The sequence below is a fragment of the Ischnura elegans genome, chromosome 4, assembly GCF_921293095.1.
Source record: "Ischnura elegans chromosome 4, ioIscEleg1.1, whole genome shotgun sequence".
NCBI classification, from domain to species: Eukaryota; Metazoa; Arthropoda; class Insecta; order Odonata; family Coenagrionidae; genus Ischnura; species Ischnura elegans.
Window position 1 is genome coordinate 77,428,003 of NC_060249.1, and position 24,902 is coordinate 77,452,904.

At 37.9% G+C, this 24,902-nt stretch overlaps 1 protein-coding gene across 3 annotated transcripts in view; it reads right to left on the reverse strand.

The window, feature by feature from the left end:
• The window catches only part of LOC124157683 (roundabout homolog 2-like), a 984,420-nt gene extending 960,340 nt beyond the window's left edge, over positions 1–24,080 (reverse strand). For all 3 annotated transcript variants that reach the window (XR_006864642.1, XM_046532623.1, XM_046532622.1), the window contains exon 1: positions 22,268–24,080. The gene's annotated coding sequence lies outside the window, so the exon portion shown is untranslated. The remainder of the gene's footprint in view (positions 1–22,267) is intronic.
• Between the last annotated feature and the right edge of the window lie 822 nt (positions 24,081–24,902).

Consider the following 24,902-nt stretch of genomic DNA (forward strand, 5'->3'; position numbering starts at 1 on the left):
GTTAAGGAAACGGTGCAATTGGGGTTAAAACAGAGAAGAAGGTATATCATAAAGTACTTTCATTATACTTGTTTTCTTGCAAAAATATACAAAACGTATGAATACAATATAGGAAAGAGAGTTTTGTTCCAGTACGAACAATCATGACGTCTGTTACTGAATGATAGCACGCAATTTAAAAATACTCCTTTAAACACAATATTAGAAGTAACAACGTTGTCACCTGTAACTTTTTGGTGGGTTTTTAAACCTTTTTTTGAAGTTTTGAATAAAAATATCTGTATGTTGATATACTTCGAGCGAGTATCGACGTAGAAAAATGGAAACTTTTAAGCCAAATTAATGGGTAAATAGTGAAATCTGATATTGAGATTGTATTTTTAGTCAGAAGCTGGTGATTCAACGTTTAAAATGATACCTCATTTATCACTGTAGGTGCAGTATCAACGGAGCAAACACGGAATGGCATAAAAAGACCTTTCTGTAATAATATAGGTGATGATGATTTCAAAACTTTAGCTGAACATGATATGCTATTTTGTTCACAAAAAAAAGGTTCTGCCCACGTCAAAGCACGGTAAAATCAAGTGGATATTGATTTCAGTGCTAAGAATCATTAACCTCAAGATTTCCACAACGGGAAATATGATTCTTGTTGAGGCAAAAATCAGATAACCAATTGGGAAGATCACAAGAGAAAACAAAAACTCAGATAACAGTTACGTGAGGCCAATATGGCACCTAACTTGCCCCCACAGAGGAAATAGGATGATCACAGACGGCGGCTCTTGAAAGGAACAAGGTTTATGAGTTTACTTTTTGGCTTTAAAGCTGCAGATGTTGTGTTTCTGGAGCCATTAGGGTTGCAGCAGGGGACAAAAACACTATTATCGACATTTCCGTCCAGAAGCTGACCATCACAGTGGGAGGGTTTTTAAGCGAACGGAGCTTGACACGGGAAAAGGTCGAGTCAGAGGCACAGCTCGTGGTCTAGACACGTAAAACGGTCGACCAACCAACCACACTCCACTGACCTCTCCTCGCTTTAAGCCTCTCCACACAATTCCCTCGGCGGACTATGTTCATCTTCTTGACCCAAATATCGATATTGGAAAGGCGTCTACTTCAACGCTGTATTGGCGCAAAGAATACACACGTCCTTCAACACTTTTTTTTAAGTCTATAAAGACACGAAACAGTGGATTGTAGCGTTTCCATAGTATCGGAAAGAATTCTGGACAAGTAGAAAATAAAAATAAAAATACTTGGAAGCGCTCCTGCCATTAAAATCAGTGGTGTAAAACCCTTATTAGTGGCATTATTCGACGAAAATATAGGATTAGAAAATTATTTTAAATTTATGGTGCATTGGATGCGTTCATAACGCAAGAGTCCTTGCGATAATATTTTTAATGATGCTGTTTTGGGATATGAAATATGATTTTGCTCACCACCTCGTACGTCCTAAAAAAATACTTATTACATTTATTCTGGTTTGTGCAAGTTGTGGTGTCAATAGGAATACCCGATATATTACCTGAAGGTATTAACTATGATGTCGTAACCCTATGTGATAGTAGTCAAAAATCCCATTGTGGAGCGTCCTCACGAAAGTTATGACATTATAGCTTTAAGGCCTGTTTACACGATACATTAACACGTACGAATTAGTGTACGTTTGCGTGAATTATTTCTGTGGACCGGAACGGAACGTACGAGTGCATGAACCAAACGAGAACAGGTTCTATTTTCTGTGCATGCATTCTGTGCGAATGGTTTGGTGGAAACCAGAATAGTTTGGTGGTTACACGGCGCATTTTGGTGTTCATTCTCGCGTTCATACATTGAGACATTAACCCGTACGTGTTAATGTACCGTGTAAACAGGCCTTTATACACTGATCCCACCGAGTGACGTATTCATTTTACAACAGCAGCTTCTCTCTAATGTGAATATGATAAGATATTGACTTAACAGAACAATGATTAGTAACTCTGAAGAGAAAATCTTACACCTAAGATCAAAAGCACACAAGATGTGGACAATGAACAGCAAAATTAATGAACCTGGGAAGCAAGAATGTAAAATTTTTTTAAATCCTAAAAATTCAATTACTTATTGTTATCTTTTAAATGTATCGATTGACTTATTTCCCCGCTTCTATAGCCATATCACTACAATATATAAGATATCCAAATATTTTAATTACCATAAAATTGAGTCATAAAAAATAAACTCTACGCGTTCATCACATTCAAAACGGACGAAGATACGGCTGCGTATTACAGTTTTTAATTTACACATTTTTACATAAATTTGTCTTCATTTGGTTTGTATAGAAATTTTAATATCCAAATAAAATAAAGTCAATCATTTAATAAGTAAAAAAATATATTGGTGTAAGTAACCTCATTATTGATAAATAAGCGAAAATTTATTGAGTAAATACATTCCATTCATTAGGATAATGCAACGCATTTCAGTGAACTAGGGATACAGGAACAGGATAAAATGGCATATATACTCAACCATGGCCATGTTCATTTCAATTCCGAAATTCTTCCTCCGGTATTCATCTCGTGATAAAAATGCAAGTAATTTATTTTTTAAATTTCTCCATATAATTAAAAGTGAATATTTGGGAATTTACCGATATAGTAAACCATTTCGTAGCTCGCTTCAAAATTACATCCTCATTTTATTTATAGTAAAAAAAGATAGTATAGGAATCAATTGGAATGGAATTGTTAGAAAGTTCTCGTATCTCTTGAAATAGGATATTGGATATGAAGTTATCTCTCTGAACAAATTTTGCACAATTTTACCTCGGAGAAAAAAATTTCATTCCCAGTCCCTTCCTTAGATCATAGAAGTTTCAAACGCTAAAATTATAATCTTAATGTTAATGGTTGATTAGATACCGTAGTAAATCGAACCGTTTAATTGGGAGTTTAAATTTATTTGTTGTGAATAACTTTTAAACATATTATTAGTCAATTTCACGTGAAGCGGACTCTAGGAATTAAATTAACGGACGTAAACTAGAATAAGGAAAACGCAGCGGTACTAATTTGTAACATTTCCAGTGAATATTACACGAATATCATGTCGTAAAGGAAATTTTGCTTTTTCTCAAACAATTTATGCCATAAAAATTAGTGAATGGATAAATACATTTAACAACTCAGCACTAAACATAATTCCAAATAGATGAAGATACAAGTTGGATAGACACATTTGGTGACAACGGAAGCCTATTCCCAAGAAAAAAAACTGTGTTCAAAGGTAAAATGAAGAGGGTGGTTATCCCAGAGGATCTAGCGAATGAAATACGAGCGAAATGCATTAAAAAACGGGGAATTATTGAGGTGAAATACTAAGTGACAATGTCATGAGCAAACAAATGATCTTTGATGTTCATCACATTGAAAAATGGGCAACCGTTAGAAGCGTCCCAAACGTGGGAAACGTAAGGCTTGTGAAGTAGGTACCTAGAAAGGGGGAAGACAAGGTTTACAAATGAACGGAACCGGATCATGGATGAAAAAAAAACGAGAAACTCTGAACACGGCGAGGAAAAAAAACAAACGAGAGAACGAAAAAAATAAGGCGTCGGAATAGCTGGATAAAATTAATCGTCACATTTGGCATGGAGGTGATAAAAAACAATTAAAAAAATAAAAGAGGCAGCGAGAACATCTGTTATATCATCACGAGTAATGTTGACGAGCATCGCCAAATGAATATCTTTTTTTTACGACCTGCGCTGACGAGTTTGAAACGCGAATTCAACTGATCCCACACACGTGTCGATGGCGTATTGGGAATCCTCATTTGACGAGTTGAAATACCTACCTACCACGCTTCGGATATGCACCGTTGAAAGAAATGTCAGGAGAGACAAAAGTAAAGAAAGGAAGATTTTTTCGGAGGGCATATGCTCCATTCTTTCAAATTCAATTCTGCGTGGCCATTGACCCCAAAAAAAACGTCTTAGTGACCATTGTAGGGAAGAGAACAGCTTGCGTAGTGTGTTAATATCCAGAAATTTTCAAATAAATCAAAGGAATACGTAATCCCGCAAAATACATGGGAAAAGTGAAAATTTTTATTTGATTCGATCGAATAATTGCGACCCCATACGCGATGGCATACTTATATAAGGAAAACCCAAACCATAAAACTATAATTGAAGCCAGTGTACTCGTACCTGCTTTTGCAAGATGACGTAGAAAAACAAAATGAAATCACATACCGTGACATACGTCGACAATTCCTGGTTAGTTTTCACAGAATAGTGACCAACCATTCATAACGCATTATTTTCAACTCCAAGAGAAAGGATACACATTTTAAGTAGGCTAGAGATTGAAAATTAGCATTGATTTAACATCACAACATAAACTTAGACGCTAGAGTTTCAGGGAAAATTGACCCGAAATTGTATTGAACGCAAAAATTCCTGAATTTAATAGCAATTACATTCCATTTGAAATATCTCCCATAGCCAACTGTAGTCTCATTTTAACACATATTTGGAAAATTCATAGATTATCATCAAATAGGACGCAGAGAGATGTGATCAATCATTGAAGAGTGGCCGTTCCGGTACTGACGATATACATAAAAGGCAAAATTGCAAAACAACTATCGAAGGAATGAGGATTATACGAATATTACATATTTACACTAAACAGCGTGCATATTTAATTGAATGGAACCCAACGTACAAGAGATACTCGAGTTTATGAACACCCTGAATGACTTATCCCTTAAGATTGACGAAAAATAAAAGATCGCATCTTGCGAAAATTCAGTTTGAAATTTGAACCAGCGACGTACCGCTCTCTAAGACGCCGAGGCACGAAATTGCTGAGTCTTCTGCTGAATGAGCCTCCAGGGTTCCATACTCTGGAGACGTGGGCGAGATAAAGAGGGTAAGTAAGTTGAACAGCGAGTGGGAAGGAGGAAAAAGCTTGGATACGGTCGATGGAGCGGTGTGAAGTTTGTTGTGGAAAAGCAGTGATGGCAGAAAAATCATGTATAAGACCAGGTGAGAGGTGAAGAGAGTCTCACAGGCTGCCGAAGTTGAGAACAGTTTTAACGGTAGAAGCAAAGGAATTGGGCAAGAATCTGTGACGACACATGGCGAGGTTGAAGTTATTTTGACGTTTAGAAGATGAAAAGCAAGTGAAGAAGCTAAATTTCGACTCCAAACACAATATTATAGCGCTGGAAAAATCATTTGGCCATTGATATCGCGTACAAATAAAATTTAGGCATAATAAAAGTGAGAATCCCTTGACCAATCGCGTGACTCCTGCTCTGGTTGGTGCGCCCGTTGTCTGTAGATAAGGTGGACTTTTCTCGAGACTTGATATGCCCTGATGACAACAGACTACTCATTCATCGAAACATCAGCCGTGATGGAGAACCTGACCTGGTGGAAATCCCGAGTAACCTTCCACAATACCATACGCTCGGAAAGCCTACGGTCACTCTTCATAATAAAAGATATATTTTCAGAGTATACGTTAAAAGACGTCTAAAGGTAATGTATTTTTAACCACGTAGATTCTTTGAGAATATCTACTTCTGCTCTTTACAAACATCTAAGGCCCTCAGTTCTCAGATGATCCAATATGGTCACAGAGTCAACCAAATGGTTACACTACAATAAAAAATGGACTATGGGCCGTTTTACACGCGGCACATAATTTCATAGGTTAGAACTGTCGTATGTTTCTCATTATGCCGTGCAATGCCGCGAATGCAAGAATAAAATTAGAACAGGGGCTATACATCCCCTGTATTGCCATCTCCCGTCCATGCGTACTAGCAATTCACCGCTTTACACGACGCAATTTTGACTATACCTTCGTATACAAGTCGGATTATGTTATTACGTTCGTCGTGTAAAATGGCCTTAACAAACATTTTATTTCTGGAAATTAAACATACCATTAATTACATTTTATGCCTTTCATCAATTGATTGATAATATATGACACGAACGTCTTACAACTGAAAACTCGTACGATATCCCCGGATTTGTTCCATTAATTCTATCATGCGTTCTATAGTAGATTAACCAATATTCGACGAATCAAGGTGAAAATCTTATTTTAATAATTTATTATTGATGCGGATGAGCTAATCCAACATAATAATGGAAAAGTTTAAAAATCGAAAATTTTGATCGAAACCAACATTTTTACAGTCTTTATATCAACTCACCAACCTGTCTGTTTGTTTGTCTGTTTGTTTGTCTGGTACAAATCTTGTAACTCAAATTTGACTCACTTCCTGTGAAGCAAAAACGCTGAAATTTTGCACACTTCTTCATTTCCGATGACAATACATGAAAATATAACTTTTTCTCTCCAACCCCCCTTTAACCACCCCCCAGTCAGCCCCCCCCAAAACATGTTTTTGATCTAAGAAGTTCCAAATGGTCGATTTTCGTGTTTCGTGGAATTTTTAACATAGGGGTAGGCATTTAAAAGCATAGGGGTGGCATTTTGAAACATAGGGGGCTTACCATTCACTGAAAATTTAATAAATATAGTGACTTTTTTAATACGTCACTTTTGGTTTTTCGGGGTCACTGAGTTTTTTTGCTTTGTGTCATATATAAACGTTGCTCATCCCCTGTAATCTAAATATAAAGGCTGGTTTTTAAAAAAAATTTTTTTATAAGAGCTTATTTTAATCTCAGAAGCGATACTACCACAGGTGTAAGCAAACGTAACCCGTACCATGTGAAATACTGTCCATTAATGCCGGTAAAGTTTGAAAAGCTCGCCCTAAATCATCAAGAAAGCATCTCTTTCAGTGGATTCAGCAGTTCATCCTCGAAAAATTTAGGGAAACCGAATGGATCCAAACGGTGATCCCAAAACTTAAACGTATTGCATAAAATGAATGCATTTATACATTTTAACTACCAATAATTCAAGCATCCATACTAAGATTTCTACCACTCAAATGTGTATCTCAGGTGTTTTTCAAAAGAATGGCAAGCATGTTTTTGTAGAAACTTTTCATTTAAAGGAAAACCGTCGATATTTTTACTATCCGATATTTTAGTTCAAATTTCGATTTGAGTTGAAAAGTCGATCTTTTCATTTCAATTAAAAATAAATTGCTCGAAGTATCGATTTTGACCGAATTTTTTCCATTTTTCATATCTATTATTGCGTTTTACAACTCAGGTATTCGATTTTGATATTCAACGTGAACTGAATATCAGATGACGCTTTATATGAAAACCGTAATTCCATTAATTAACTCTATAAAAGGATGCAATCACAGCAGAAAGAGAAGATTCCGTATTTTTAACAATCTGTAGTTTGAGTTAATGCACTTCCATCCCAAGTGGAATCACGAAACTTTAATTGAAGGTGTTCAACTACGATTTGAAATTGAGCTCTGATATTCAACGATTGTCACAGATTAAGAGCTTGAAAAGTTATTCACACTTTCTTCAAATGTAATTCTGTATTTTGACAACGATAATTTGAGTTAGAATTTCCCCCCCCTCCCCTTAGGGAACAAGGAATTTCTACCCAAGATACAACACTACGAATTAAATTGAAATCTGAAATCTGAGGAGGAAGTAGTGTAGGTTTAATGCTTGCTGCTACCGAGATATAGAGTCAAGAATTAAGGCTTAAGTTATCGTAAACCGTCTACCAAGCTTCTCCGTTTTTAAAATGAGTTTGAAAGGTCAACAAAGTGAAAAACAAATATTCAGCTCCAAGCTAAATGAATTATATAAAATATAAGTTTTGCATCGTCGTGAAATCGCATTTTCCAACAATGGTGTGTGATTACCACTACAGTATCTTTAGCAATGACGTCAGTAGAAAAGTCTTGAGTGGATTGCTAATTTCACCCATTGTGTAAGCGGCTCCGTTTCCATTGAACCATTTTCGGTATACCTTTCCGAGGCACCCACTCGCACCAAGATGCTTGCTTTCCCTGAAACGGAGAATGGCATTCACGAATGCTAATCTCGAAGAATAGCCTGACACGCAATAAAGCGGAGCCGTTCCCGTTGTTATCGCCACTCTTCGCGTCGCGTCGTCGGCACTGGCAAATACGCGCGCGCCTTTTGTTAAGCTGACATTTTGGTAAATAGGCGTGTTTTAGCATTACTTTGGATCCGACTGATATTTATTTATGTAGACGAACCTACTTTAGCGCATTAGTCGGTTCCTCTCCCTCCCTCACCACTATACTTTGCAAGCCCTTCCAATTTTTCTCGCCCCCTTTCTCTATCTTAGCCCAGTTGGAACCTCGCAACCATTTAAATCACCGTATCTTTCGCCTTCCCACGCAAGTTACAGTGTCTCCCTCCGCTGTCTCTCTTCATACTGGCGAAAGCCTTCTTCTGCTTCCTTTATATTGCCTCGCAAAAATCCTTTCCCTTCTCTTACACGTCCAATTCGCACCATCTCTTTCGCGCAACACTCCAACTCTTTTTAGCCCACCCTTGCTCTCACCCCTTCCTTCCCTAACCCAGGAAAATAACCCATTTGAACAAAAATCATGTTCAATGAAAAAATTCTTGAATCCAATAGTAAGTAATTACATTTTATATAAAATATCCCCTACAACCAACTGCGGCGTCATTTAAATATATCGATTTAGACATCGATACAGGCTAAGATGATTGAAAGGGCCAGTTCCTTTCTCTGGACTACCCCGTATTTTGAATATTTTTGTTGGTGGGTATCCGATGAGTTCTCCCGTCTTTTGGGTCGGTGCTCCACGCCATTAGACTACTAATCTACAGCTCTTTCCTCACTCACTAAGTGATTCAACCCGAAGTGGGCATGGATAGGTGCTTCGTGGATTTTGGATAATGGGCTTCTGGTGTATTCATTCATATTCTTATAATACCACCATCATTTAAATATTAAACTCATTTCTATTTACGCGAGAAATATTCCCCTTTACATCTTCAGATGATAGTAGGAAAATCCAGAAGCAACTATCTCTTAATCCCTCTAAATATAATTTCGTTACATATATACCCTCTTCTACCACTCTGAGTAACCCATTCGAGCGAAACAAGTGTCAAACAAACAAAATAAATGCATGATGTCCATAAAATACCATAATAATAAAACCCAAAAACCCTGGGTGGCCCCCGATAAATCAACACTAACCAAAAATATTTCACACCTCAAAATATACTCAAGAAAAATCATACTTATACGAAAACTTTCTCGCGGTTTAAGCTTAACTTTATCAACTTAAACTCAGCAACTAAGCTTAATGTCAACCATTCATTCACATAATAATGAATGTTAAAACTTCACAACGTGGCACTTCACGTTCTTTTAAAGTAGGTAATACGGCTCAAGTTTCTATACGCAATTTCATTTTCATCACTTCATTTCATTTTCACCGCGACACTTTCCTCGTAACTCCACAATGATATTTCGGCGCACAAACATGACGATACCCTTCAAAAACCCACGTTATCTTTTTTACCCTCTCCCTACTGCCATTCTCTCCATCTCCATTACTCCTCCTCTCCATCCGACCACTCTTCACTCAGTTCAATTACCTTAACGCTGTAGCGGCAAACGACGAAGCCCCGAAGCAACCGAGTTACTGCCCATAAAAAACTTTTTGGAGCCATCATATGTGGGAGGGTGGGGGAGGAGGTTATCTCTGGCACTCCATGCCACTACCCTTTCGTACACACACATTCCCTTTTACAAGCTTCACCCTTTCATCCACACCCACTATAAGTAACGTGGAATATCACGCGTTTCCATAAACAACTCCCCCCTCCTATACCCTATATATTCCTCCAACCCCGCTGTCCATTCGAGTGGACGCAGGTATTCGCACGGGATGAATTCGACAGTGCTCGGCTGTGCATGAGACAAAGGGCGAGTACTCGGCCTGTGTATGTGTCTGTGTACGTATTGGTCACGTAAATGAGACTCGCATGCAAAAGGGCAGGTTACGAGCGTCAACGACGCCGAGGTTGCTAGTTGTCCCGGGCATCTCTCCGTACGCATGCGTAGCAAATGCGTAAATGCATTGCTCCGAGAGATTCAAAAAAACTTTCCTCTCTTAAACCGAAGAACATTCTCCTCAAATGTTCATTATTATATAAATAGATTTCATACTTCTTTATAAACAAATGTAAAAGGTTAATAATATTTAAAAATACAATATTTCAAATATTTAACTTATGTGTGGAATCCCACAGAGGACAAATTATTTGCATTCAGGCGTCCATGGAAATATGAAATGCGACGAGCGAATGATTTTTGCTCTCTGGAATTTCGCACATTTGTGCATTGCGAGTGACTCTGTTATCACTGAGGCTAGTCCCCGTACAATAGAATCAATTAAAATTTTGCTGTGCCATTTCATTCCTAAAACTATATTTTAGCAACATTTTCGGATTTTTCAAGCAATGCCTTTTGGAAATGAGACGCTATCTGGAATGCATTTACGTTGATTCCTTTTCCAAAAAATACACATCGGAAATTTTAATTACAGCGAAACACCGCCATTCTGAAAATACTCGGTATTCAGCAGTATTTTTCAGTATTCGCAAATAGTATCCATTATTTGAATGGCCAAAAGTACCTACCAATTTTCAACAAAATACATAGGGTCAAATCCAGTCTGAGTATCCGTGGAATTACCCGTACGGGCTCCTTGCTCCGTCGCTTCCGAGGCAACAGACGCACGGATTGTTATGTTGATGATTCACGAGAGTTGGGACAAGAATTACCGCGATTCGTAACGGCGTCGTCTCGCCCGCTTGGTGCATGGGGATGGTGGGGTTGGAAAATATCCGGTTGGTAACGTGTTTACTGGTCTATGTGAAGTCGTGAATGGAGGGCCGCGTTCCGAGTTGACGAGGAATCCGAGGCATGTCGAAATGGATATATGACTCACCTGAGTGTAATAACCACCGCAGTGCACAGCGATTCATCTCAATCAGAGAGTAAGAGAACGGACTTGGGGTGAACGAACCGATTGATTCAACCCGCTGAATACAGTCGCGTCGCGTGGCGAACCTCGTCGTTGCTGGTTCTTCCACTTATAGGTATCATACTTTGGTCTGATCTTCCTATTTAAAACGAAGTGTGCAAAAATAAAATGGACCAAAACCAATGATATATTTACCTCAGATTTATTTATGGAACGATGACGTGAATTTGTCGTAAATAGTTGCATTTTCATGAACTATAAAGGAAATTATATTTATTTCAAACCTGTCTCGTGGAAGGCGGTAAAATTTCACTTGAAATTCTCCTGAACCAGGAAACTAACCACGGACCTTTAGCTTTCCAAGCCACTGTGCAGACCACTACGCTATCCTCTTTCTTTAATTCCCATGGTAATTTTACCGACGTTCAATGGTGCTGGATGTTAGGCCCTTGCGGTTAATCGAGGCTGGCAATCCAAGGGACTGTTTGCTTCTAAGAAGCCAATATCTAAAGGTAAGCCGCATTCCGTAGTGGCTTCTTGACCCCACGGAAGCCATATATATCCGTGGTTCGATTCCTAGTCCAGCAGAATTTTTCTAATGGCTATTAATAAAAAAGATATACGATTTTATTTTTCATTTCAAAGAGTTTTGCATAGTCATATCATCACGCGGCATTCTATTTTTTCTCACAAGTATTTCACTCTCTAAAAAATTCGTGTTTTCTTGTAACCCATATTCTTTTTGTGGCTTCTTAACTCTCTGAGTTACTCTTAACTTTAAACGATTACACTAGGTAAAACTTGGTTTATCTATAGTTATTACTACTGATAATATTGGATCACTGATACTTCCAATATGTTTTTTTTTCATTTCATCGTCTTAGAATCTCCATTAAAACCATTACCGGCATCGCAAAAGATACCATTCATATCTAATTAAAACGTATTGCTCCCTCAGCTTCATTTGACACTCAATGATATGCCATCAATAAGGGACTGCCACTTTAATTGATTGGTTCATTTCTCAGGACAAGTTGATTCATTGCTCAGTAAATGAGTAATTAATTGCTGGAAAGACGAATAGCTAAGAGACACCTGGGGTGAGGATCAGTCAAATCTTGAAAAATGAAGGTAAAATATCGACAGGCTATCCTCCGGAATTTATACGCTTTCCCAACGTAATGACAGTAAAATAAAACTGTAATCTATAGACTTAAGTATTGCTTCTAAGACTGAAATTCAAAATCTATCTTATTGAAAGCTGTTATACTCCTATCACCAATAAAATCAGCACTGCAAAGCCGTAATATAGCTATAAATAAATATATTCTAAAATGTAAGGATAGAGAAATAAAAAATTATGAGGAGCAATGATTTATAAAACTCAAAGGCATGAAAATTAGTTTTTTAGTTGTAAGTCCGCATGTTTTCTGACACCGAACTGTCCATTTATGAAACAAAAACAGAAGAAGAAGTATTTAAGTTGAGTGTAACACTAGACTGAACGGATAACAAGTATTTATGAAAATATTACATGCCAGATATAAGAGCAAAGTTCTAGCGCATACGCTAAACCAAATTGTCGCGTAAAACTATTTTCCCGACAAATGATTTGCAATAAAAGAATAAAAGCGATCAGAAAATCATGGTTATCTCACATAAAATTTGGAAACGGTAATATAATTTACTCTGCAGCCGTTCAGCATCAAAAGGGGACGTTCTAAACACACAATGGTTTCTCATTAGACTAGTTAACTATCCTCTAGTTATTACATAACATTGACTTTGTAATAGAATGACTTTTCCCCATTTAATACATCAATTTCCGCGTGTTAACGAATGACAATAATTTAATAACACTGGACGTTTATGCACACAGGTAATTAATTAACCTTGCGCGAAAACTGTGATTCATGTAACAATTTGAAATTATGATAAACGGAAAGATCAAAGGCAATTTATTTGTTCATTACAATTGCTAAATTCAGCTTTTAATTCCCTAAATCAAATGCTTTTCAAGTTAATACCATATTCATTATGTAATTCATAAACCTAAATAAAAATTGACTCCGTCGTCAACATACAATTAACTACAGTAAAAGCTAACGACCGATGACAAATTAAAATGAAAACCATTGAAATTTCATTGGAAAATGACCCGATTATGGCCAATCCATAGGTCAAAAATCCGAATCTAAAAGGCCAACGTCAAACCAGCTGCTCTCTTGACTCTTTACGGGCACGAAATAGGACAACGAATTCCGCGAAAGTTCCGAGAATTAATTCATCAAGATTACGAGAATTTAAGGAGAGAGAAAACGGGGCTGAGATTTTAAATGAAGAAAACTCGGTCTTACACCCGAGGCGTGGAAAACCGGGAGAAATGGCAGAGAACAGGAAGGGGGAGAGAAGAAGGCTGAATGAGCAGCGAACGACGGCAGTAAAGAACCAGGTTGGGGTCACTTGCGGTGACAACCCCGGATATATATTTCACCGATCTCTAGAGCATTTTGTTTGATATTAAGGCGCAAGGGCGGTCAAAGGAAAGAAAATGCAATGCGGCCCGGTTTTGCGGAACTTACACTCAGCAGAGGTTGGAAGTCTTTTGAAAAAAGAAAACGGACGCATGTATGCAGAGACGGTCGCAGCAGATTATGGTTGGTTTATGGATGAAAAAACCAAGGGGCCAACATTGACATAGCAGTGATTCATTTTGTTTGACCCGATCCCCTTACATCTTCATCTCGACGAGCCAAAGGGAATTATTCAGTACAAAGCTCAAGGTCTCAGAACAAGCCACGACGCGGACTATTCAAGGAACTGCTTTTTTTAATTATGATTTCTAACGTTTTGTAAAAGCAATGAATATAAAAATAATACACTCGCGGAAGCATTATTTTTCTTGTTATTCGTAAAAACAATCTAAGTAGATGTTCATTTCAGTCTCGGCTGTAACGCACCGCACAGCACTAAATTCCTACCTTCAAGTACGAAGAATTGATCTAACACCATTTCTGAGCAATAACCTCTGAATACCGGTCAGCAGAGTACATCTCAAAATAAAAAAGTTTTTTTTATTATTCCGTTGTTCTTTCAAAATGAATTCCCGACTCTTTTACTAGCGTAGAATCAACCGATGGAAAAGTCGAGCCAGAAATGTTTAATTCTCTATCAGTCCAAGAGCCAATAACATGAAGAGAAATATCTTAAACATCGTAAACTCATTACGAAAATAAAACTTGAAGTAAGATCTACTTGTAATGTTCCAATGCAGAACAAATTCGCTGTGAAAAAAATTTCAACAAGATGAGATAAATTTGACAAATATTTAGCGTACGATTGTTTTTATTTAACTTCAGCTAATTCATATTTTCCCTATCTTAAGAATTTCACATAAAGAGGTTATTGAAAAAAGCAGCTTCTTAGCGTCACTAAAATCCGGAAAAAACATATATATACACGATAAGTTAAGTAGTAAACAAAGCTGTTCCACTCACGGGAAACGAATAATGGATAATCCCGTACAAAAGCTATTAAATATATTTATAATCAATAAAAGTATAACTTTAATGTGGAGGGAAAAGGAGGAGTGAAAATATTTAAAAGAGTAAAATATGTTCACAAGGACTCGAAAAGAAAGATCTATATATATATTGTTGGTAAGAAAGCTTAATTTTTCCTCGATTTGCATAGTAAGTGTTTTCTATTCGCAGAATAGAAAACATTAACACATATTAAATACCTTCCATTCACAGAAGAAATTATAGTTTCCATTGTAAAAATGAAAATTACCATTTATTCGGACAGGAGAAAAACTTACGATGCCATTAGGTAAGTTTGAAATACAACCCAGGAAACGATACCTGTCGTAAAAAGTAATTTTTCTGAATTGCACGAGACCCAGAGAGTGGATGACTCCATTTTGAGCAGAAGTAGACGTGCATGGAATGAGATAAATTAGTTAGCGTAACGCGATGACATCCGGTGACATCTAAGTCATCCTTAACAATTTTAAAAACAAAGCAGAAGAAATTAACAGAAAAAAAAACTACAGAGGTACCATTAAATCCTGAGGGCCACTCACCTCCACTGTCTCATAATAAAACTTAATCACCTGGCCTGACCACTACAAACCCTTCCGCCTCCCACTAACTCTTATGATAGCAGATATTCCCACACACATACCAGCAGAAAACCACCTCGGCAATTTTATTTTTTGCCCAATAATTCACCCTGGGCAAACACACTCATTCCAACTGGCCAATTTTACACGCCAAAGCGCGGAATGGGAAAGCCCATTCGTTAGGGCGAAATTTTTTTTCGGGCATTTTGAAAATCGTCCGGCAAAAAAGGGTAGCGTGACTCTAGTCCTCTCAGTAGGGCGTGAATTCACGACCTTCAAGCCAGTGAAAAAGGATCGACCCTTCATGCCACTATACCCCTTAGGATACTCCCGGATTCCGGGAAGATACATCAAGAGAGTAGTGGGAAAAGGGTGCCGTCTTTCCTGTCGCCATGGCGCTAAGCCTCGAGAGTCACTTGAAATCCTGGGGAAAAGAGCGTGCTTAACACCGGTAAAAGGGATGGAAGAGGAAGTGGAGAGGGGTAGTCTTCTTCTGCGCGAAAATCCATGGTGCCGCCCCCACTAAAAGTAGCCCGATCGCAGGTTAGGGTAAGTGCCTGGAAAAAAAGACACACCACTCCACATTGCCTGCCTTCCAGGGCGGCAGAGGGGCGCAAAACCCTTTCCTTCTCCAAGTGCATTAATCCAATGGTATGCAGTCCTATCTATCCGTTTCGTCTATCATCTCTCCTTCGCCCGCACGTACCTACATTTGGCCGGTTTGGAACAATAGGGTGGCTCATCTATCTTAATGTGAACCTCACATATTCAAGGTTTTTACAACACTGTAGAAAATAAATTTCATGACATATCCCGGCCAAAAATGGTCGTTTGATAAAGCTCACATAAACTTACATAAAAATTTACATAAAAAGCTTGCAACAAATTTACATGCATACATATAACTTATTAATAATAAATAATACTTTAAAAACTTACATAAAAACAGTAATAAACTTAATTAATGAAATATACAAAAATGTTAGCCACACTCATCAAATTTACTGTGTATTTATGCGTGATAATCCATGACGCCGCCCCAACTAAAAGTAGCCCGATCACAGCTTATGGTAAGTGCCTGGAAAAAAGACACCCCACTCCACATTGTCTGCTTTCGAAGGGCGGCAGAGAAGCGCAAAATCCTATTCCAAGTACATTAATCCGATGGTATGCAGTCGTATCTATCCGTCTCGTGTATCATCTCTCCTTCGCCTTCACGTACATTCGGCCGATTTCGAACAATAGGGTAGTCCATTTATTTTAATTTGAACCTCATATACTCAAGGTTTTTACACTATTTAAGGGCAGCGTCTTCTGTGGTTTCGAACCGTGTTCGTTGTTTATAGTGTAAACAGTTTCACCTCGTTCCATCAGGCGTCTCCAGGTCGAAAAGGTGATGATCCGGGTGGAAACTGTTGTCACTGTAAACGGCGATTACAGTTGGGAACCCAAGAAGATGTCGCCATTTATTTCTCAACACCATGGAAGCCTTCGCATAAACTTTTTAAAGGATTGTCGAAAAGAAATTTTATGACGTGTCCCGGCCAAAGATGGTCATTTTCCGCGACATAATCCTTAAGAAGTACTACTTTGGGAAAGCAAATAAAATTTAAAGTGATGATTTAAATCGGTAAAACATACAAATTTTAGGCACACTCATCAAATTTACTGCGTATTTATGAAACTAAGATAAAATTGAGATATGTACTGCTTAGAAAAAAACTTATAATTCTTTGACTTTTCCACATTTTCCAGATTTTTCAATTTTCCTGGATGTTTCACGACATCAATTTTACGGAAAATTATTCTTTAGACAAAATTTTGATGGAGTTTATTAATAGGCAAAATATGTACGTGTTAATATTTGTTTGTAAATAGGTATTTTACATTAATCGGAACAATTCAGTCCGGCAAGTGAGAAATAAAACACAAACACCAGAAGTACAATCATCAAACCTAAATATCCTTTACTCTGGGATAGGTACTTTAAAATAACACCATTCTTTCGCCAACCATTGGTATGAATGAAACATAGATACATAATAAAATTATCCGAGGAATACATTGTAACAGCTCAGCTAACCTCAAATATCAAAAGTCAAAAGCAATGCTGATGATAATAATATCTTTAACACTAAAGCCTATAATACAGTGAAGTCTCATAAGTTCTGCTCCACACATTCTGCGACTGCCTACCCGATACTTACTAGATTAGTACAGATGAAAATAGGTACCAAAAAAGCATCCTAGTTTAGGAGTATGCAAGCGAAAGTTATTTTTTGCAGGATAAAAATGAATGCAAATATTTAAAATACTACAGAATATGTTTGCGGCCCACTAAATAATGAATGGATATTAATCAAATCCAATCACTGTAAAAGAACTCCGATTTCCTTAAGTGTTAATTTCATTAACAACGAATAGTTGTGCCTGCCGCCATAGGGACAACTAACGATCAATGTTCCCGAAGATCGTAGGAGATAAGCCTGAGGGATTTTTTAACGGTGCAGTAATTTAGTTGGAGGATTCCTTATTTCATCCATCAGCTAAAAGCAGTGTGATTCAAATACATAAAAAAATAAACGTACACTGTTTAGAATCACTAAGTGAGGGGAAGTGTTTGATGGTAAATATTCTATGGAAATACTGCCGATTATGGAAATATCTACCAACGGCGATAGAGGAAGCAAAATTCTCTTGGAAAATAAAAGTATTGAATAATCATTCTCTCAATGATTTAACCGTAAGATTGGTTTAGATGGATGATAGTGAAGCTCCCACGGACTAAACCACTGGAGTACGAATTTCACACATTCGGGGCAGTGAATACAGTAGTACCTCCCCTGAGCCACCTCGCGCTTCGAGAATGTTTGCTTTGAGGAGTAGATAGATGTCACTGAGGATTCGAACCTGAGACCCCTCAGGCAAAAGAAAAACAGCTAGTAATATAATCATGGAACAGGTAACAGCTAAATCTCAACCTATTTCATACGGTCATGCTTCATTTATCATGTGCTAAGGTGGATTCTGATAGAGCAAAAAACAAAAAAGTGTCGAAGAGGAGGAAATTGGCGACGAACACTTTAATACTATTTAGAATTTGGACAAAAATGTGAATGAATGACTCTAACTATGTTCTTAGGATGTATCACATTCAATGGAAGCCTCCGGTAGACATCACCCTTTTATACGGCGTTATTAAACGAAGTTGTTGAAGATGGGCTGCGTGAGGAGAATGACAGGGTGAGCATCATTAAAAAGAGAAGGTTTTATAAAATTAAGGCCTTCGTGCATATAATGAATCTCTATAGACCATCTCGGTCAGATAAATATAGATATAATGTATAGTAATCGCTAGAGCAAGAATGAATGAGCAGGAAAAGTGAACAGTTGGAGTATGAGTTAGTAGTAATTAACAGGCATTCAACGATCTGTTCCCCTAGGCTGAGGTAAAAATGTACGGATATTAAAAAATATTCGGAAAATACAGCGAACCCAACGAAATATAGGATGGTATTTAAAACTGAAACACGCTTTTAAGGGAAACTCGATCTAGTATAAGTGCAAATTCTGCCACAAAATCCAATATGAAGGCTAAATTCAAAGAATTCAAAAATATGCAATTAATCAATGGTAAGGAAAACCTTGTACGTTCCTAAGCGCACCGAACCCTTTGCCAAAAAAAGGCTTCCGTTTTCTGAATTCTCTTAAAAATGAATAATCTCACTCCGCTGAACTGCTCTCGAAACATAACGAGAACACTGGAAGCCAAAAATATCATGGGGTCAAAAATAACAGAAGCCAATTCTCGTTGTTTCCCATCTAAATACTTGATTGCTTTTTCAGCTGGACGTAAAATAATTTCCACCAAATGAACAATAATTCAATTATCATCTAAAAACAAATTGAAGTCCGGCAGGCAAACTCTACATTGTTTTCAAAAATCTGGCTTTTGGAGCAAACTTGCGCGCAGAGTATTTTTTTTCATAATTGATGAACAGGATTCAATTTCCTCTCAATTGCCGGTAATGATGAAGATATCAAAATAAAGTAAAATTACCCTTCTCTGAAAGACACCAATAAGCTCATTAACCTTGGATCACAGAGACTAAATTAAAAATACAGTCGAATTCAACACAGAGAGTTCCACGAAACCACGGCTAGGAGGCCAGGATACAAAAGACCATCCACCGAGTCCCACAAATAGGGTACCGTATCGGACATCATGCCTCAGACAATCGAAAACAGCCAACTGCGAAAATAATCACCGAATAAAAAGAAAAAAAAAATACTTTCGTCATTGGCAACAGTGAATTGTCATGAAGAATCAAATGGGACCGATTCGATTCATTTTTCGGCTCTCCGTGTACCGTGAGCGTCATTCAACGCTATGTGGTAATCAAACAGAACGCAAAATCTGCGACTGAAAATTTGAAAACCAGCTAATTAATTTGGAGAGGAAATGAAGGCAAACGGGATTACAACCGTTTGGTGTGGCGAGCGCAATGAACAAAGATTATCGGCGACCGCAGTTGAGAACCAAGAGACGGAACCCCCTGTCAGTCCTTATTACGTGCCGAATTCGTATTTTCAGAGATGCTCAGAAATACAAGCAGAATAATGCGATGTACGCAGCTGCAGTATCAAATTTTACTTGAATTTAAAATTGAAATCGGATTGAAAAAGCATTTCACAAAACGACAGTGCATCACAAACGGCACTAACTTGCAAAAGACACCTAACGGCACACTACGGAGCAGAAAATCATTGTAGCGCAGTACCACGTATCATTCACCAATCCCACCCATCAACGTCCAAAATTCCTATAAATGTGATCAAAAATATGCACCTCAATTTCCCATTTTTTCCAGACCAATTGAAGAAAGACTAGCAGCTGACATGGCCGTCTTCTTCAGCGAGGAAAACAACGGGAGCGGTGAGAGCTGACAGCGAAAAATAGGATCTTACCTATCATAAATGAATCAAGCCGAGAATTTTTTACGCACGTACCCAGTGACCTCAACAATAAACTGCATAAAAAGCGTAAAAAACTAATTGCTAACTTTTCCTATAATGCATGAATATTCATACGCCAAATGACAATTCTGACCGGTTTTCCAGAAAACTAAAAATTTGTTCGGGCAAATAATCTTTTGATCATTTAGCAATTATGAATGTAAAATGTGAACTTGAAGATATAATTTGATGAATCATCTTTAAAACTTAGCCCATTGGAAATGACTTAATGTGGATAATCTTCACACGGTAAACTCCCACTTGGACACTTTGAACGACAAAGCACATTTGTTTAAATATTTCCTGATTTTTCATGCAAATGATTACATAGTATATGTAAGAGGAAGAAAACAATTAACAGAGAAAAAATATTTTAAAACACATTATGTCATCATCGATTAAATTTAACCTAACATGCACCAAGTTTATCAATGGAAAATCCTTTCTTTATACTAAAATTTCAAATATTTATAATTTAGATTTATTCTCTAATTCTAAAGAAATTCAGTAGTAATTTCCACAGGTGCGTATAACTTCATTGAAAATCTCTAAACGTGTTCCAAAAAAAATATTTTCTTCAAGGCTAAGAAATTACGTTAACGATTACCTATACCAAACCAGCATTTGACGGAGGAATCAACGCTATCCCACAAAATCTCACTGCAAAAAAATACTTTCAACCAGAAAAAAAGCATTACACTCCAAAGCTATTGATTAGAGTGGAATACATTCGCAATTTAATTGAATATGTTCTCTCAGATTCGATTTCTAGAATCAATTCCAAAATGAAACTAGAAATACCCTCCTGATATATGTCATAAATAAGAAATTGTAAATCGTTTAAGTCCCCACTGACTTAAGTCTCAAAATTAAGTACCACTTTTGGGACACATCACTTTGTGCCCATATTAATGATAATTTGATTTTTGTTATCTTTTTGCTAAAGCCACTACCTAGTAAAGGAAAGGTTTGAAAAAAAATGATGCCAGCGTAGAGAACGTCTCATTCTGATTCACAAGTGAACTATCAAGACAAATTCAACATAAAATTATATTATGGTTTCTGCTTAATTTGGTAAAATATGTGGGAAACCTCTCTATTTACCGCACCTAAACCGATGGTTACTACTGCAAAAGGTTTCCTTTAAAAACATTGGGTAAGAATAGCCGATAGAAGTGAAAAACAAAAAATCAAATTTAAAGATAAGGGAATTCAACAAAATAGAATTATTCTGAAATGCTAAACCACGCAATAATGTAAGTCTCCAGGTAGCCATCCGTCCTCCATAACATCACTCAACGCTCCGTAAAAATCCACTTTGCAAACAGGAGGAAGGAGGTAGCGCTACCTTCCCATCAAATCAATCTGAAAATGAATGCGTTCATGTGCGACTCACAGCATTCGAAGGTGATTGATTTGAATAGAATAGCCTTCGCAAATATAATTGAAAAGGTACTTTTATGCTAAACTCAAGGGAGTAATTTCAGAATGAAGTAGGAAAACATTCCGAAGATGAAAAATTCGGAGTTCACGTTCGCCCTCACGGATCCGAGTCAATATTAGATGTAACTTTAAGAACACAGTATCTGCTTCCTTTCAATAACTATGAGCATGTGAGCAATAAATCATAAGCTAAAGTTGGTATAAACGTTTTCCAAATAGATGAGGCCAGAGTAGGGCCTTCATTCTACCGTTTCTTTAGTTACGTGCCAATTAATATACAAACTTTATTTCAGCTTCCAGTGAATTTTGAGAGATCATCATGGAAATATTAAACGAGTAGTTATACCCATCTAATAGTTTGCGCAATCCGGCATTATATCTGTCGTAGAATTACCTTCACCATCGCTTGGAAGGGAAAATCGAATGGAATAAGAAATTATATATATCTGGACGTACTGCCATATATTTGAAGTTTAAGCAATTGCAAATAAATGACTATCTGGTGGAAATCATCCGTCCGCCATTATTTCGCTCAAGGCTCCCAGAAATCCATTTTGCAAACTGGAGGAAGTGCATAAGAGTCTTTCCGTAGTGTCGCGAAGATACGAATTCCAACCATACGTATTGCTATATTCATTGAGAAATCGCGATTATTTTGGTGGTAAAACAATGCTAGTGACTTTGGCGGTAATAATGGAGAAATAAGCTTACCGCGACCTCCAGCGGCAACGGAGTCCATCTCACGCAGCCTCCTCGGCTGCACGCGGCCGGGAGCGCATCATCCGTCGCCGAGGGAGACGAAGCACAAGCGGCGGTAAGGGGACGTCCGACCCGAGGAAGAGGTGAGAGAGCAAGTCACGGGACAGATCGGGGAGAGAAAGGCACTTCTTGCTGGGGTCGCACAAACACTCCCCAAAACACAAAGATTCACCGAGATACGTCCCGATCTTCTTCCTCTTTTTTTTTTAAAGATTCCCGGCGTTCGGAAGATTCTCACATCACACGCCAACTCCCACCTAACTGGGAGGAAGAAATGATGGGGCAGTCTGTGTGTAAACGACCTTTCCTTTGCCTTCTCCTCAATCCATTCGTCTTGACCGGTAAAAAGAGGATATGGCACCACTTTGCGAACGGATCTCCTCCGTCAGCACGCAAAGGATTCCCTAAAGAGAGATCACACACGCAACACTTCTATTAACAAAAACCAACTCGGGAACGTTTTACATGGAAAGGGAACGACGAAGCAGAAGTTCATCAGATAAAAGATTCCCAGCAATCACGAGAAAACCTCCTTGCCCAAAAGTATCCTTCTATACGCATAATTTCCAAAGATTAATTCGTAAGAAGTTGCACTGAAGGTTTTGTTTGGGATATAGCAAGAAAGATATCCCGTCAAATGCACTTTTCACTGAAAAATCACGTCTTGACAAGCTGATATTCCTATGCTACGAAATTACCTAGATTAATCCACTTTAACAAGTCACAAATCTAGTCCCTTGGAAATAACAAATTTTGAAACGCATCGACGCAGGCAATCTTGTTGTTGATAGTCCATGTAACCCGGCGAAGCGCTTTGTGTCAAACAGTAGCCGTAAAGGTGATTTGAATAAAATCAAATGCAGCACGAATCTTACCCAAGCAAGGTGAATAAGGCGTGGTTCAAAGAGACTCAAATGTGTTTTCACAACCCTTGAATAGGTCAAATACTTTCTTAAACGATGTGCGGAGTAGGGGAAAACAAAACGCAAGCAGAAGTGGCAGCCAGGCCTTGGGAGACTGCCTCAACACGTTGAATCCAATGGCACCCTGAGGCAATATGAAACTCAACCAGGGCACTCGCCACGAGCAACTCCTTATCCTGACGACTATTTTTATTAGGACCACTTTGGGGCATTTTAAAGTTTCTTGATGGGGTACTCTACATCTTATCAATTACAGCATTCACTCGATAATTAGAAGCACTAGCGACGGTCAACGGAGAAGTTTCGGGTAATTACTCAGGACTGATAAATTTATTGGAGTCATTCCTTACACCAACCCGCGAATCATTTGATAATTTCACGGTTAAATACACAAAAACATGAATTTTCGATTGGCTTTTCAACCAAACCAGGGCTTAATTTCCTCGAGGTCCGTCATGAGTTTTAGGCCTGCATTGTCGCATCTCCACACGAGTGCTGAACTCGAGTCCAATGTATTCCCAAAGTTTTCAAGTTGATATAACACCTTGCCAAAGAGCGTTTCAATCGTCACCTTACTTTAAAGACACACTTGCGTATGACAGGAAAGTTTCCACAACAAAGATACACAATAGCAGGGATAAATAATCCGCAACACGAATTTTTCACGAGTTAAGCGTCCAAGAGCTCGCAAAGTTCTCACAGATTTTAAAATAAACCAGTGGCGAACCGATCCGACGATCTTTCATACGGACCTCACACGCAAAAATTACTCGCGATCGCCACACACCACAGGCGTGAGCAGACCGAGCTCCACAAAACGCGCGCGCACATTGGAACGTACAAGCGGAGGACGAATGATGGTTCGCCTGTTTCACGACTGGGGACGCGGAATTAGCGATCGACTGAAGCTGCAGCCTGGCGGCCAAATTTTGAGTTAGCTCTCAAAGTTGCCGCAAGCGGCTTCTGGCGGACGAAGTGTGAACTAGGTTGGGCGACGACGATTTGAAATCGCGTCGGCGACCTCGCGCTCGCCCTCTCCGAGACGGTAAAGTGTCTACCGTGACAGCTTATAAAAAAACTGAATAAACTATATTTATTTCAGGCTTATAATTTCAATATCTTTTTCAATTGAACCCATAAGTTACATTCTATCACAAAAGCACTATAAATAATTCAAAACACTTTATTTATGCTTTTTGTGTGAAGCAGATTTCCATGTGTCATTTTCAGAGTTATTCTGATTACTTTGATTACTGAATTTCAAATTATGATTGCTTTTGAGGGGCTGGATGGAACTTTTTATTGCTTTATTGCAGTTAATATAAACGCTGGGTCATTTATTTCACCCAGGATCATAAAATTTATTGCTCAGATTTAGGTCGCTCCTTAGCGGATTGGATAACAATTTAGCCATCCTCAAGTAAAGTATAAAACTGAAAACGAAAAAAATTTAAGGATGAAACTATTAAGATGAGCTGCGGTCACAAAAAGGAGTAAATTAGAGTAGAAAAACTAACGCAATGATGCCACCTTAAGGTCTAGATTATTAATTGTTGAGATGTAATTAACAGGAATAGGTAGCATTCTAAAAGAAAATACATAATGTCTACACCGTTACATGCACGTAGACTTCAGCTATTCTAATAGCAGTTCCCTTTACTTTA